The sequence below is a fragment of the Sardina pilchardus genome, chromosome 20 (assembly GCF_963854185.1).
Source record: "Sardina pilchardus chromosome 20, fSarPil1.1, whole genome shotgun sequence".
NCBI lineage: Eukaryota > Metazoa > Chordata > Actinopteri > Clupeiformes > Clupeidae > Sardina > Sardina pilchardus.
The window spans coordinates 1,401,209-1,419,193 of NC_085013.1; the positions used below are offsets into that span (position 1 = coordinate 1,401,209).

The following is a 17,985-nucleotide window of genomic DNA, read 5'->3' on the forward strand; positions in this document are numbered from 1 at the left end:
AGCTGGGCTACCTAAGACAGCCCAGGCCTCACCATCCCAAATTTAAAACAGGCACATCAAGTCTCCACAGCACCAATAAACATTTAGCAGATGGGAAGCTCCTTGTTGTTGTTCAAGGACATTCTTTTCTGTGACCGCGCTCATTTTTAAAACACAGTCAGGACTTGGCCAGCCAGGGAGTTCTAATATAGAGAAGTCTAATGTTAGATGTCATGCTGTGTTTAAAACAGGGTTACATGGTTGTAAGCCACAGGCTGAGACAGAGAGAATGAGAATAAGAGAGAGCAAAAGAGAGGGAGGGAGAGAAAGAGAGATGTCAGAGGGACTTTTTATCCATTGTCTCCATGTTCCTCTTTCCCAGGCATAAAGAATGCACCTTCTACCAGACTGGAATGGCTTCTGAAAAATGTCAAAAATGCCTCCATTTTCTCCCTCCCGTCTTCCTAAACCCCCTTCTCAAGCCTCACCCCCCCCTTCCCTACCCGACCGGGACCGATCCCACCCCTTCCAGCCAGCCGACCCACCACATTCCTGTGTTCTTCGCCCCTGTACATAACACTCAAACACAAACACACACACACACACCTCCTCCTCCTCTTCCTCTCTGCTTTTTTTCTCTACCTACCTCCCTCTCACACACATGCTGCGAGGGAAAGAAAGAGAGAAAAAGAGAGAGAGAGAGAAGGAGAGTGAGTGAGAGAGAAACGTTTAAGACATTAATAACACACAAGTTTCCACCCAGCTGACCCAGACATCCCTTTTAAGGGCAGGCGGTTCAGATTTCTCTTTTCATTAACTTCCAAAAATACCCCCGGAGCCCGGACCGCCACCACTCTCCCCCAGAGAGAGGGCAGCCCAGCAGGGTTCTGGGAGACGGGTCTCGATAAGAACCGGCCCAGTCTAAAAATACAGCCTGCCAGAGCTAAGGACTGTACACACAAAGGTAATGTGGCAGTGGAATTTACAAGAACTGTCTCACAGCCCACCGCTCGCTTCCTTCCACCACTACCCCCAACCTCCTTGTTCTGCTGCCCGGCTGAGGCCCTAAATCCCTGGCTGGATTTGAACTTGCGCTTTCTGAACAACTGGTCATGTTTTGAAGAATTTTTTCAAAAGTTTCTGCAGTTTATGCACTTTTGCATATCATTTTGACTGGCTCCATCACAACAGGTTACTGTGATAGAATTATGCCAGTACAACTGCACACAGAATTGGACACGATTCTGTAGAGATGTCAGATCAATTAAATTCCATTTCATTTGTATAGTGCCAATAACATGCCTCAAGGCACTTCCCAGGGCCCAGAAGCTACAGCCCTAGTGTGAGGACTAAGGCAAGTTAAAGAAAAAGATAATCTCCTTTAATCTTGATCATGCTCTGTGTTGATTTCTGCATATGGCAGTAGATATTTCCGCATGCTTCTGTGGCTCCTGGCCTTTCTAAGCTTGCATTCTCACAGACCCTGGACAGGAGCTTAGGGAGTAGAATTTTTTTGTCACCGTGAGCACATCCTGTAAGCAGGCAAAAAGACAGACGCAGATCATCGTGTTGAAAACTCGTTTTCTTCCATTGAACCCTACGATGTAAACTGTTCTTTTCTTTCTTTCTACTCTTTTTGTTTAAGCGATAACCATTCTAGCTCATGGAGAGAACACAAAGAGGCCCCTGCACACAGGAAATGTGGAGAGGGTAGGGGGGAATGAAATCAATAACCAAGGAAAACGAAGTTGTTGGAGGGAGGAAGAGAGGGAGAGAGAGGCAAAGAGAGAGAAGGTAGTAAGTGTCAAGGAAAAGAGGGGAGAGTAGATGGAATCAATAAGCAGAGGAAGCATGGCTGGGCCTCATATTGAAACAGTGCTGCACTGGATTTGGAAGACACGGCCCACAGTGAGCCATCACACACCCAAGTAAAAAGCAACCAGGACGATGACTCCATTGCCATGTGGCATCTACAAAATTCTCTCTCCGTGTCTCTCTCGCTCTCTCTGATAAGGAAACAGAGGATGGTTCTATGGACTAAATGAAGACCAGATGATGCGTTCCTCAAACATTCTTTACTTTCTTCTGAACTGATGATGAAGATCACCGGTATGGCAGCAGAGCAAAGCAACACTAGATAACATTGTCCTGCAGACAAGCTGAAGATAGGCTTCCTTTTCAACTCTCTATTTGTGTGTGTCCCCCTTGCTATCACCAAAGGGAGATTGATGAAATCGGAACCCCCTTTTACATCAAATCTATTTTCCTTATTTGTGTCTGGCTCATTTGAGATAACCAGTCCAGGAAACACACCTCAAGCTCTGGAATGCACCAATCAAGAGTGATTCGTTGCTCCCATGTGGACAGACTTAGGAGACGAATTTAGAAACAACTCATCACGTCTGACTGGGCCAAGGCATCTCCTTATGTGCAGCTTGAAATACTGAATAATTATACAACATATCTGAACCCCAGCGAAGCATGAGATTCTCTCTGTCAGCAGCCAATTATTTCTTAATCTCGATGTCCTGAGAGAGAGAGAGAGAGAGAAAGAGAGAGAAAGAGAGAGAAAGAGAAAGAGAGAGAGAGAGAGAGAGAGAGAGAGAGAGAGAGAGAGAGATGCATATGTTCACCAATCAGGAATCACAAGTCTGGGAAAGTTCTATTTAACCAACCATAAGAACTCTCTTAAGTGTAACCACTGTGGCAGTATCAGTAAAATCAGCAACATATTCCAATGATACACCAAGGCTTCTGGACTAGTAAGAAAAGTACTGTGAGCTGAGGAGGGATGTGAGAGCAGAAATACTGGAAAATAGTTGTATTTATGAATATGTGTACTTTAACTGATTGCACACCTTTATCTTCTGATAAATGAACCTTTTTTACTTTTCTAAAACAATAGAGGCCATTTCAAAGCTAAAAAAGAAAATTCTGCGAAGTAATGGGTTGTTATTTCAAACATAATCCAAAAAGTCGAGTCCCAAAGTATTTTGATTTCACAGCTGCTCAACTCTAAATGTGAGATGCCACATGACATGACCACAACAAACCCTGACAGATCACATATGACACATCACAAATAACAAAATGGATGCAAATTGGCTGCCAATGGAGGAAACATCCCCAACCTGTTGGCCGAGAACACCACCCTAAACCATCCCCAAGCATTATATAATGCACTATCGAATTCATTTTCCACGCCTCAGCTACTGGTTTAATCCGAGTTGTAAACTTGGTAGCTTCTGACAGAGGTTGATACACACTTGACAAATGCAGCATACAATATTAAAACTGTAAACCCTTTCAATTACAATACAGTGGAAATGCAATACTGTTGCAACCCTAGTCTAAACACATATACACACACACACACACACTCTTATACAGCACTCAAAGTCTCATGGGCGAAGGGGTATAAAGATTGACAATATTGTCCCGTTGGCATCCCTAAGCTGCTACAGTAAACAAAGAGTATAGAAATGTCATCCTCTCCCTTTTTGGGCCACTGTAGGAGGCTGGCCTGAGCAGCCCCACAAAGGAAGGAGTTTGTTCCCCACTGCCCACAAAAGCCCATCTTTCCCCACGTCCACAAAATCACCTGCTGCTTGGCTGCCTCTCAATCCCCACATGGGAGGATGGGCGAGTTGACTGTGGGGTTACCCGGCACCAAATAGTCGCCCTCCAATTAGGCTTAAGTTTAACCACTCCACTGTGATCCACACACTCAGAGGAACAAACAAGGCCTTTGGTCAGGGTGGGCACTGCGGACTCACCACCAGCAGCACAAAACACACACACCAGGGACAGGGACAGAAAACACACACACCAGGGACAGGGACAGAACACACACACACCAGGGACAGAAAACACACATGCACCAGGGACAGAAAACACACATGCACCAGGGACAGAAAACACACACACACACACACACACACACACCAGGGACAGAGACAGAACACACACACACCAGGGACAGAAAACACACGCCAGGGACAGAGACAGAACACACACACGCACCAGGGACAGAAAACACACACACACCAGGGACAGGGAAAGCTTTTCCCCCTCCTCTCAACTGCTCATCTTCCCACACACATCCCACCTCTCACATTCCTCCCTTCCTCTCGCTCTGTTACTCTTCCTCCCTCCTTGACATGACCCCCTTCCATTCTCTCACTCACTCTCCGTTTGGTTTTTGACACTGACACGAACCTCTCTCACCCTCCCACTCTTTTCTGGCTATCTCACGGTACGTGAACATTTCTCTTTTGCTCTCCATCTTTCTATTATACAGTGTGGAGCAAATGTATTTGATACCATGCTAAAACAGGAATATAAAATCATCATTTGACAATTGATCTTAATGCCTTAATTTAAAAAAAAGAGTAAAAATCAAACCGCAAAGGACACCGATTTTCTTTGTGATTGAAGAATGCATCGTGAATAAATAAATGCTTTATTCCAGTAGGCCTATTAGCCTGTTTGATTTGCATTGAGCTCAATGAGCCTACTGGAAAAAGCACCATGCCAATCTCTAACTATGGTGAAGGGTAGGTGATGATGTGGGGCTATTTTAATTCCAAAGGCCAAGGGCACTTTATCAGGATGCATAATATCCTGGATCCATGAAATAGCTGGCCTTAAAAAATAAAAATCTGCCTGCCCCATGTGTTAAATTCCCATAGGGTTACATAGGGGTTCAAATACTTCCTTCCCCCTAGCATTTAGGAAGAACATTTATTTATTTACAATACATTCTTCAATCACAAAGCAAATTGGTGTACTTAGCGGTTTTATTTTTACTATTTTTTTTAATTAAGACATTAAGATCAATTGTCAAATGATGATTTTCTATTCCTCTTTTTAGGCAACTTTAGCATGGTATCAAATACATTTTCTCCTCACTGTATATATGTGAAGAGTTCAGATGCAAAAGCCTCTAAATCCACTTTTTGTCAAAAATGAGATAATGATGGTGAGTGAATGCTCTTCACATATAGTGTAAGTTAATTCAATAATTAAGCTTCAAAACTCACTAAATACCATTCTCTTCCTGGTCTGAAATATTGATTTGTAGGCGAAACCCTATAGGAGCCTGATACAAAATGCTCATTTAAAAGAAAAGTGGTCAGACGGATTTAGAGGCTTTTGCATCTGAACCCTTCATGTCTCTTTCACATTTTTACAGAATCCCTCCAAACACACAGCCCTGCCAGCTAGGGTGAGGATACAGGCAAAGGACAACACTCTGTAGACATAGTTACCCCACTTGTTCCCATTAAACAAGCTGAGAGAGACATTTCCACCCACCCATGCCAGAGGGCAGCCCAGCCAATGGGTGATGACAGGGGGTACACACACACAAACACACCAGTCTCTGCTGTGGGCACTACAGGAGATTATACTCAGGTTACCGTAACCACAAACAGCCAAGGTGGATAGCCACAGCACCCATCCCAAAAGGAAAAGCTAAATGTGGAGCAGATTTGGATCTAACCTGGTCTGGACTTTCTATACACTTACTAGTTCAGTGTGACAACAATTGTATTCAAAGTGCCTTACAGCACAGGTAAAGCTAAAATATCATATTGGTTAAGCAAAATGGTTTTGGGGTTATCAGCACCTTGTCTTACAGTTACAAGAACACTTTTTTTTTAATCAAGGTCATCATATAGTCTCAGCCAGGCTCAGTACAATTGTCTGATTAAATGCACGCACGTGCACGCGCACGCACACGCGCACACACACACTTGACTTAATAGTGATCATCAGCACCATATCAATGGAGTCCATCCAAAAGATTTCGGAAACTAAAACAAAGTCTGTTTGCCAAGTACATACAGGGTAATGGTAATAAACCAGTTTAATACAGAGATGGTAGTGATGATTGTGGTAGTGGTTTCTGTGTGTGTCAGTGTGTGTGCGTAAAAAAAAAAGGTTTTGGTGTGGTGAAGGTTTGAGGGGTGATGTCATGGTTACAGTAGCCAGAAGTCTGACTCCAACGAGAGGGGGATTCCCAGGTCAGGGAATCTGCTCCCAGACAGAAACACACACACGGGATCTGTGTGTATTTGCTTATGATCCCAGACAGAAACATACACCACGCACACGCACATGCACACACGCGCGCACACACACACACACACACACACGCACACACACACACACACACACAGTGTAGCAGTAACATTTATTTATGATCTCAGACAGCAACACACGGGGAAAACCGAGGTCAGCTTTCCTCTGATCCCAAATGGTCGCCTTGTTGCCACGATTCTTCCACAAGGTTCTGGCCAAAAGTCACTCGGGTGGCATTCACAACACAGGGTGGCAAAATATCATTACAGAGAAACGCTAACAAATGAAGGCCACAAAAAGACTGAAGCCGCAGCTAGACACTATAAAACAAATCCTTCCACCATCCATCATGTACACACACACACACACTTACACACGCTAATAAATCCAAATGAATTAAATTCATTCTCTATGCCGACTTGCTGCAGCTGGGTCCAGCTGGCCAGCAGGATGTCAGCACGAGTGCCGGTCGTCCCGGATACAGTGGCCATTATTACATCACTGCTGCTAGCGTGGGCTGGGCTAATACGCAGGTCCACCATGATTCAGCAACGCTATTTTGGGAGTCCATTGAGTTATTCAAGAGAGGCAAACAGCCACCCACCGGCCCAGACACCCCCACTCTCTCTCTCCCTTCAACATCACTACTGCTCTGGAAGGATAGAATCTAGAAGGCATGAAATCACTCAGGACACCCAACACGCGCGCGCGCGCGCGCACACACACACACACACACACACACACACACACACACACACACACACACACACACACACACACACACACACACACACACACACACACACACACACACACACACACACACACACACACACACACACACACACACACACACACACGGTTTTACTATGCGTGCGGCAAGCCAGGCTTACTCCTTTCAACAGCTTCAAGGCCAAGTTACTTTGCATATGTTGGAAGGGTCGGAAAACAAGGCCGTCATGTAGAAGTCAGGGCTTAAAACTTCTCTCTAATGGGCAATGTCAATAGTATCTGATATTGTGAATCACCCCACCCACCCTCACACACACACAAACAAAAAAATGACACACATGCACACACACAGCTGGATGTTTCCGGATGTTTCTCCTAGCATACAACACTGCAAAGAACATTCAAAAGAAACTGTATGGTTGTTCCACATAACCCTCACAAAACATGCACACTTCCTGAAATTAGAAAGCAGTATATGCACAGGCTAAAGTTGGACTTCTATCCTCCTCGAGAGATATTTGCCTTGAAGACCCGAACTCATTTTATAGACTGCAGAACATCGAGACCGAGCACCCACTCATCTCTTCACACATCCACTCTGCTCTTCCAGAACCGCCTCTGGGCCATCTGGACCTGCTCCTCTGCATCCATCACTCACCGAGGGCCTGACAGACAGTCAGTGGTGCGTGTGTGTGTGCCTACACACACACATACACACGTCTGCAACGCTTACATAAAGATCTGTGGAGATCCGTGTACACCTCACATTATAAACATCTGTCAGGCACTTAAGCAGAATGAGGATCCCTCAGTAAATACATGGGAAATGGGAGTAGCATGCATGAGTGCAGTGGCTGCATGTTTGCATGGCCACTGTAACACTTGCCCAATACTACTGTTAGCAATAATGAATAATGTTGTGTGTGCCCATCTGTTTTATGAAGTGCTCATTATGATTGCTCCCTTGGGTTGAATTTACAACCGTGAAGGGTGTGTGTGAAATCCTGTGTCAGCTTACGCCAGACGAGTGAGACTGCCTGGGATATGAGATGATGGCCTCGTGATAGTGCACCACATGGAGTCAGACACAATAATTTCTGACCCATACACTCTAATTACATATGATGAACATGACACCATGCAAACTTACAGGATTATAATTTTCATAATAGTTCTTAAGTTCTTAAGTAATAGTTTGGGGTTCTGACACTTTGCCCAAGACTTGCATTCACTGTAAAACATTCAAATACGCACAACCATAGCTCTGCCTCTCTTCTCCTCTAGTTGGTGCAGCACCTCAAGTAAGCTCGCGCAGTTCGGCCGGAGGTGTAGAGCACCACGCGAGGCCCAACCAGTGGACAGCTGCTGCCACAACCCACTCATGTTCTCACCCCTGACAGCTGTGGACGGTGGGGCACACAGGGAATGAGTAACAAGCTCAGTGAGGACAGGCGCTGCTCTAATAGCGCCTAAACACCTCCTTAACACCCATTGTAGCAAGCACAAAAGGAGCAGTGGCTGATGAAATTAGAGAGGTGTCTGCCTTGACAAATTCATTCTGTACAGAAGAGGGCCTCTGTTGCTCTCATGGCAGATTACACTGTTTCAGAAGCAAAGGATGTTACAAGGTCAATGGGCACTCATTTAAAAATGGGACCTAATTTCAAAATGGGAGTTTGTGAGTTTTAAGGGGTGTGTGTGGGAGGTGCCATGTTCACATCAGATGTTTAGATGTAAAAAGCTCATCAGAAGCTTACCCGTCAAGTCAAGTCAAGTCAAGTTCATTTACTACATTTCAAACACCGGGATCATTCGATGTGCTTTGCATAAAGAAAAGCAAAGAGTAATAGTAAATAAAAACATAAAAGGGCAATAGTTAAAATAGTTTAAAAAGCAAAGTACATAATAATTAAAAAGAAAACATAAGACACATGGTAGAATAATTGAAAGACAGATTCGAAATTTGTAAATCAGTGATAACAGGTAGTTATTGGTAGCATTTGATCAGCTATCATAAGGCATCTGAAAACAGTTTGGTCTTACGTCTAGATTCTAAAACGGTCTATAGTTAGGGCCTTTTTGATGTCATCTGAAAGTCTGTTCGAGAGCTGAATTGCATAGTAACTAAAAACTGCTTCACACCATGTTTAGTTCTAACAGGGGGTTTTACTCACAAGTTTTGCTCCTGAGACCTGAGAGGTCTGGAAGGTGCGTACTGACGAAACATGTCTGATGGGTAATTGGTTCCCGTTTTATTTGGTAATTCATAAATGAGCAGTAGTGCTTTAAAGTCAATTATTTGACTTACTGGAAGCCAGTGCAGGGACTTCAGTATTGGAGTAATCTGGTCAGTTCTTTTAGTATTCGTGAGAACCCTAGCTGCTGCATTTTGTATCGCCTGAAGCTGTTTGATCATCAGCTGTTTGATCAAGGCCTGTGAAAAGCCCATTGCAGTAATCAACCCTGCTGGAGATAAATGCATGAATGAGTTTTCCTAAGTCATGTTTTGAAATCACACCTCTAAGTTTGGCAATGTTTTCTGATTTAGTTATTGCTTTACCTGCATAAATAAAGAGGGTTAAACCATGTAGCACTGATCTTTAAAGCAAAGCACTCATCTGAAATGGTCCTGGACAAGAAGGCATTTTCATTCAGACATAAATTGGGTGTGAACCTGGTGACCCCATTCTAGTGCCGGGCCACAGCTCACGGCCACATGTGGTGCAGTATCAGCTTATATCTTATATCCAGCAAGCCCATTAGAGGGGACATATTATGGCTGCTGATCTTCATCTTTTTCAAGCCACAAACCAGAGCACTCTATGTTCACTATGTAAACTATGTGTTGTGATACCAATCAGGCCCATTTGCATACACATACTTGGCTCACATTGTCAGCAATGACTGATTTACATACACAAAACCATGCTTGGTATAGTAGTCACCAAATAAAAAACAGACTAAGTGCAGATGTGCACAGCACAAGCATCTGCGGCAAGAGCAACATGCATTAGAGAACAAAAAAACTAAAAACACAGCCTCAATGTGTAAAACCCAATGAGGAACCAACATAGTCAAACATACCAACAGTGGAGACTCTCAACAACAAACTGCATGCTTCTGGGCTTTCAGTGCATCCCAGTGGCAAGCCAAGTCCGATAAAAGCCTGCAATTTCCAATTTAATCCGGAGGGCAGTGAGTAAAGGGCTGTTAACACCAGGAACGAGAACTATAACCATAACGAAAAAAGCATCCACACTGTCCAAAGTCTCTTCTTGTGTTAATGAATGTGATGGCTAAAATGTGATGGGTTCTGATGGGCTGTTAGCTTTTTTATTGTTCTCAAAAATCACTCTGAAAGTGATCCTCAAGTTCTTCGTGTTGGTATCGTTAAGAGTTTATGTGTGAATGTTGTCATTCATATTAATGAGGACAATATTTTGTATTATCATTACATGCTGTGAACAGCCCTTTAGGCAAATGTGTCTGTCTGTACCAAAATCAGCAGATTATATGTGTGTGTTTTGATTTTGGTGGTCACGTGTGTGGGTCTGTGGGGGGGGGGGGGGGGGTGTTATCATATGAGTACTGGACTGTAAAAGTTGTAAGATTACGGCTTTACATGTCTGTGGCTGTTGCGCAAAACAGACTCCTTGGCAACAGTCATTATCACTACTCACAGAGTCCCTCAGACACACACACACACACACACACACATGCACACACACCCACACCCATCATTACAAAGTTCAACAGAATGGCAACACAATCAACAATGCAGACTGAAGGGAACCTTTACCCTCCTCCGTGCACAGGTGACGTGAAGAGGAAAAGTAAAAGACTGCTCACTAGGGAGGTTGGGCAGCTGATACGGAGAAATCACAATGTCGTACATTTGAAAAAGCAGATCCCATCAAAACTAATAACCCAACAACCACAACTGACTTCCACAGCCAAGGATACCAAGTGCACAATGAAGGTTAATATCCTATACCTTCTTTCACTACACACGTTCCGAAGAAGTACAGAAGAATAAAACACATTGAAACATACCGAATCAAGGCATTAATTGTAGGTCTCACGTCATGGTAACGCAAAAAGCAAGCAAGCAAAAAAAAGAAAAAAGACAGAGAGAGAATAAAACCACTGACAAAGAGGTAAGTGCATGAAGTCCCGTGCATAGCTGTGGTCTCTCCAGCAGGCAGCCTCTGCCAGGGTCCACTGCGTCCGCCTGGTGGCCCAACATGTACGTGCTTGTGCATTCTGCCCACAAGCAGCCAGGCTGGAAAGTAGATGGCTTGCACACTTACTGGAAAGCCATCAGCAATTTGCCTTCATGTCTGAAACAGGTCAAGGCAGGTCCCCCCCCCCCCTCTCTCTTTTATGGGCCCCACCTGCCAGATTACAATTCCGGAGCTGCTGCTGTGGCTACTGCTGCAGCTGGGTGAGTTGCGGCTCAGTTTAAAGCCTTTCATAGCCACACACAACAGACAGAGGCAGAAACTAAAAGCAAAACACATTCACATTTGGCATATGAATAAATGCATGCCCATTCCCAAACACGCACACACACAGACACACACACAATAACACAAGAGGAATCACTCACTGAACTTCATACCAGCCAACAGTCTATGAGGAAGTTCCCAATATGCTATAAAATGTAGGCTGCCAAAATAGCCTATGCTGCACAACACTTTCAACCACATCTTCCAGCTAAGCTGGTTAAAAATGTTGCGTTTTATACAGCCTACAGCCAGGCCATCCATCAGTATCAATAATGCAACATGATCCCTTATGATCACGTTGAACTTGGTTGATGTGAAAGGTCAAAGTGAACAATAACAGAATGTATTCAAGCCTGATTATGATTGATGTGTACAGGCTAACGGAAAAAAATGAGGACGTAAGTCTCAAGCCACAAGAATGTAGGCCTATTTATTTATCTGCGGATAAAACATCGCGACAAAAGTAACGACACGATGCGAACATTGCACAGTCACTACACAGCACTTTGCGCATCGGTATGTCTGCCAGGTTGATACTGTTACATGGTGGGGTGAAACAACTCGCCTCCTGTGGGGAGCTGTAGGCTACAGCGAACATGCAATTACAGCAGTCTATTTTTCGAAGAAAACGAACGACGTCCGGGACCTAGCCAGGATAGTGAGAAGAGAAGGAAAAAAACCATCTAGGCTATACATGACGCCGAAGACTTCAGAGAACTCTTAGCGGGGAGCAGACATTGTTCTCCAGGAAAACGTCTTTTCCTGTCCACTAAGCAACATGAATGTCCCAAGGAAAGAGAGGGGGCTGCCTCACCGGTAGTTCAACGCAAAATGCAGACAAGGTCTAGGCTACATTACAGTTCTGAATATGCAGTGTGATTAGTTAAACAGGTTGAGGTTTAGCCTACTAAACATATCGTCTAAAAGTTTTACCATTGTTTAACTGGCTGCTGAGACAGAGGTTGCTGCTGACGTAGGACAGCTTCAAAATGTTGCTTTAACCGAGGAATGCGCGTTGAGCTAGGCTACTCATCTCGAATCTATCACGAACGACTAAAACCCTTGGTTGCTTACCTTCAGATGCCATCCACAAACGCCTACTGCGATTTGAACGTTGAAAATAACTATTTAAATAGCACCACAAACACTTGCTCCTTCAATTCGCCGCAGTCCGGTGTTTCGATGAGGCTTCCTTTCGGCTGCGGCAGAAATAGGGAGGGGGAGGAGGGAGGAAAGTTGCCGCAGTTCGGGCACTACTGCCTGGCCGTATTAGACCTAGGCTCTAGTTAGCCGATTCTGGTGTTCCATTAACATTTCCATCCAGCTTCTAACAAACACATGGACTTACCTTAAAGTAGCAATTCACCCAAAAGTGCTCGCCCCGCGTTGTTCATGCCAATGCGGAGAATCAGGGAAGAGTTGGAAAGCACGTCCTTTTTCGCGTTAGTCAGGCTAAATGATAAAGTACTCTAAATACTTTCTGGGACAACTTTCGGTCGGTTCTCACTTTCTCCCCCTCCCGGCACCGTAAGATCAAACCATCACATTCCATGAAGTTCCAAACAATGAAAAAGGTGGGTTTTCCAGCGCACCCGAGGACCCACCCCTTAACGACTACGCTGCATCTGACCGCAAAAAGAACGCCCTTCCCGGCTATTGCGATCCCGCCTATCGAGCAAAGAACCGGCAAGGAAGACGTTTGCAGAATGCGCTACTGGGTGCATGGGGGAATTAAGAGAGAAGTAGCCTAAACGAGGCCTAGGCTAGGCCTCTGCTATGGCTAGGGCACTCCAGAAGTCTCACTAGAACTTAAAACTTAAAAAGTGATGTCAGGAAGTTTTCTTTAAAGGCCACGGGGCCATATGCTTAAACAAATTGTAACATTATTTAGCCTATATTTTCCTACAGTTTACAATGGCCTATATGCCTACGGACCTATTCTGTAAAAAATAAGGTCGAATGTAACAGACCTGTTCTACTTTCTAAGTGCTCTGTCAGTCTGTCTTCTATTGATGCAGTGTTCACCATAATGCCCTATGATCTGGTTGAAAGGATTTTTCTTCTGTGTACAATGTGTGTTAGTGCATTTCACTCGTTGTCTAAACATAAATGGGTCTAGTAGGCTACAGTTAGCCTAACTACTTAAACCCTTTTCGAACATGCACTGGACTCCTGACATGATGACAGGGACAACAAGGTCGCGAAAGGTCTGCAGGAAACAGCCTCCTCCCCCTGGACAATTGCACTATTCCATACTATTTATATTTATTAAATGTGCATAGGCCTACTGTAATTACACTTATCCAAAGCCATATTCAACTGCTCTGTATACTGTTCATAATGCACTTATTGTTTATACTCTTATACTGCACATATCTACATACCTACTGTATAGCCTACTGTACACGGTTCACACTGAATATCTATATTCAGTTTTTTACAGTGCATGAAAATGCACTGTACTGTTATTCCAAAACTTCTTATTACAGTGCATGAAAATGCACTGTACTGTTCTTCCTAGGCTTCTTCTTCTTTTTCTTCTTCTTATTATTACAGTGCATGAAAATGCACTGTACTGTTCTTCCTATTCTTAAACTTCATCTTCTTATTATTCTTCTTCTAACGCACGCAATTCAGCTTCAACCGCTTAACGTAGAAACTCCATTCAACTTTTGTCCCGTAGGTCTTACTTACGCGATGTGGGCAATGTATTTTTCAACTTTGTAACTTTTATACTTTTTAAACTATTAGTTAAAAACTATTACAATTTCCCCCATAGACTTAACATTGCTCATTATGACATCACGGCAGCAATTAGAATCTTACGCCAGGTGGCCAGTCCAGGTGCAGCAGCTCTCTCTTTCTCTCAGGCTCTTGAGACTACATTTTCTGTTCCCCTGTATCAACTGTATCAACATAAGTCTTCCTAATTCCATCCAACTTTCTATCCATTCATCTTCTTCAAACCATTCACTCATCCACCCATTCTAAACAGTCTGCCTATCAACATCAATTAGACGATCTACATTCAACTTTTAAACAATCTACTCTGTCTCAGGCTTACACTCTGGCTCTCTTAAAACTAGCCAGTTAAATTGATTACACCTGTATCTGTATCCACTACTCTCAGTAGAGAGCTGTGTCTCTCCACTCTACAAGAATATAAGGCACATTCAATCCAACTTTCTATCCATTCATCTTCTTCAGACCATTCACTCATCCACCCATTAAACTGTCTATCAACATCTATTAAACAATCTGCCTATCAACATCCATTAAACTCTCTGTCTATCAACATTAATTAGACTATCTACATTCAACTTTTAAATGATTTACTCTGTCTCAGGCTTTAAGCACACTCTGGTTCTCTTAACGGTGTGGACACATTTGCACTACATTTGTGTCGGAAGGTGTAGCACGTCTTCCCCTCGTTTGTCGTGAGTGGGCGTTTCGTTTGAGTTGTCAGTTAGCAGTTCATAAGCAGTTCGTTTTAACTTGTCTAAAGTGTTTCTCACAAATATACACCATTTTAGGCGTGTATTTAACAGCATACGAAAATATTAATAGCCTACACAAACTATGCAAGCCATTTTGAAATATTGTGTTATTTAAACTACTCAATGCAATCTCAAATCCTCACCAGAAACACCAACAGTCAATGTATTTCTCCAAATCCAAGTTTCGTTTATTTTGTGGACAACTAGCTGGTCGTGGAAGAGTTCGTTTAAACATGAATTTGACTTGTATACGGAACCAAGTTTCACAGGCACTGTTGTACTACAACGACGAACCTACTACCTCGTGCTTTCATTGGACAGACGGCTCGCGTTCAACGGACTCATTTGCATAGAGCTGGGGATCGGCCAGCTTTTCTGTCGCGCGACAGGTTTTCAAATGCAGCGCTGCCTTCCCGGAATGCTTTGCGGGTCCGTTAAAGTCGCTTGACGTCACCCATAGGGAAATAGCGGGTTGCGACACGACAAAGTGAAGTGCCGGAAAGATCTGTCCGTACCGTAAGACTAGCCAGTTAAATTGATTACACCTGTATCAACTACTCTCAGAGAGCTGTATCAGTGTCTCTCTTAACAAGAATATAAGGCACATTCCATCCAACCTTCTATCCATTCATCTTCTTCAGACCATTCACTCATCCACCCATTAAACTGTCAATCAATATCTATTAAACAATCTGCCTATCAACATCCATGAAACATTCTGTCTATCAACATTAATTAGACTATCTACATACAACTTCTAAAGTATTTACTGTGGGTGCCTCTCAAGCAGCGTTTATATGTCCTCCCTCGCTCCTCGATGATCTACATAAAGAAAGATAGAAGAAGGGCTAGACTATCCCATTGTTGCCGCTCCATCATTCTTTATGTAGATCAGTGAGGATCGAGGAGCGAGAGAGGACGCGTAAACGCTATATGAGAGGCACCTTCTGTCTCAGGCTTTAAGCATACAATCTCATTAAGACTACAGATCCTGTTTCACTACTTCCTCTGTCAACAACTGTTTCAAAATAAAGGTCCTCACTGCAATAATACACTATTAAATCATTTAACCATTGTAACTACTCAACTATTTAACTGTTCTACCATTCCAACTGTCAGTTATCAACTATGCTTCCAGTCAACTACACGAAAACTCCATGTACCTAGCAACCAACATAGCAACCATTAAAATTAAGCGTTTATGACCGTTTCCATAGCAACCAACATGATTATACTGCAGTAACTTCTTGTTTCCTGATAGTGGCCACCATGGATACCCTAGCAACAAATGTTTCAAAATAAAAGTCCTCACTAGCAAGTTACCTAGTTAGCATGGTTAGCATAGTTAGCATTGTTAGCATTTGTAGCATAACTGCAAAAAAACATCAACTAAGTTAGCTAATCAACCTGGTTAGCATTGTTAGCAATTTTAGCATTGTTAGCATAGTTAGCATTTTTAGCATTATTTCTAGAAATCATCAGTTAAGTTAGCTAATCAACCTGGTTAGCATTGTTAGTTTAAGTTAGCATTGCTACCATAGTTAGCATTGCTAGCATAGTTAGCATTTTTAGCATAACTGCTAGAAATCATTAGCTAAGTTAGCTAATCAACCTGGTTAGCACTGTGAGCATAGTTAGCATAGTTAACATTTTTACCATTACTGCATGAAATCAGTAGCTAAGTTAACCAATCAACCTGGTTATCATTGTTACCATAGTTAACATTTTAACATGAATAGTAATCATTAGTTAAGTTAGAGCTGGGAATGTTTCAGCTTTAAACTGTCTACCTTCACACTATCAACTCTCTGTAAATGATGCAACCACCATGTTTACCCTAGCTACACCTTAGTAACCATATCTACATTATCTATCTATTTTTGCATTTCATGCACTGGTAATTCCTTGGAATTGCATTTCTAGTTACAGTGCATGAAAATGCACTGTACTGTTCTTCCTATTCTTCTTATTATTACAGTGCATGAAAATGCACTGTACTGTTATTCCAAGTCTTCTTCCGCAACTTCTTCTTATTAGAGTGCATGAAAATGCACTCTACTGTTATCCGAATTATTCTTATTATTTATCATGGGTATTATTCTTCTAACGCTTTTTGTGCGTGCAATTCAGCTTCAACCGTTTAACGTAGAAACTTCATTCAAACTGCGCTGCGTAGGTCTTACTTAGGTGACTTCAGCTATGTATTTTTCAACTTTGTAACTTTTATACTTTTTGAACTATTAAATAAAAACTATTAAAATTTCCCCATAGACTTAACATTACATTATGACATCATAATAGGGCAATTAGAATCTTATGCCAGGTGGCCAGGGCCACCTGCAGCAGCTCTCTCTCTCTCTCTCAGGCTTTAAGCATACAATCTCATTAAGACTACAGATCCTGTTTCTACTTCCTCTGTCCACAACTGTTTCAAAATAAAAGTCCTCACTGCAATAATACACTATTAAATCATTTAACCATTGAAAATACTCAACTATTTAACTGTTCAACCATTCCAACTGTCAGTTATCATCAACTATGCCTCCAGTCAACTACATGAAACCTCCACGTACCTAGCAACCAACATAGCAACCATTAAAATTAAGCTTTTATGACAGTTTCCATAGCAACCAACATGATTATACCACAGTAACTTCTTTATTTCTGATAGTGGCCATCATGGATACCCTAGCAACAAATGTTTCAAAATAAAAGTCCTCACTAGCAAGTTAGCTAGTTAGCATGGTTAGCATTGTTAGCATAGTTAGCATTTTTAGCATAACTGCTAGAAAGCATTAGCTAAGTTAGCTAATCAACCTGGTTAGCTTTGTTAGCAAAGTTAGCATAGTTAGCTTTTTTAGCATAACTGCTAGAAATCATCAACTAAATTAGCTAATCAACCTCGTAACCATAGTTAGCATGGTTAGCATTGTTAGCATTTTTGCATAAACTGCTAAAAATTATTAGCCAGGTTAGCTAATCTGGTAATCAGGTAAGCTAATTCAATTTTAAACAGTATATCTTCGCACTATCAACTTTCAAAAACTATGAAACCACCATGTCTACCCTAGCAACACCTTAGTAACCATATCTACATGATTTATCTGTACATTTTTGCATTTTCATGCACTCGTAATTTCCTTGGAATTACATTCTCTAGTTATTCTTCTTCTAACGCACGCAAT

At 42.6% G+C, this 17,985-nt stretch overlaps 1 protein-coding gene across 2 annotated transcripts in view; it reads right to left on the minus strand.

Moving 5' to 3' along the window:
• Positions 1-12,852, minus strand: part of luzp1 (leucine zipper protein 1) — a 59,138-nt gene extending 46,286 nt beyond the window's left edge. The window contains exon 1 of one of the 2 annotated variants that reach the window (XM_062522670.1): positions 12,652-12,852. The gene's annotated coding sequence lies outside the window, so the exon portion shown is untranslated. Of the gene's footprint in view, positions 1-12,377; positions 12,474-12,651 lie in introns of those variants that run through there. The other variant, XM_062522671.1, reaches the window with a different exon arrangement.
• Between the last annotated feature and the right edge of the window lie 5,133 nt (positions 12,853-17,985).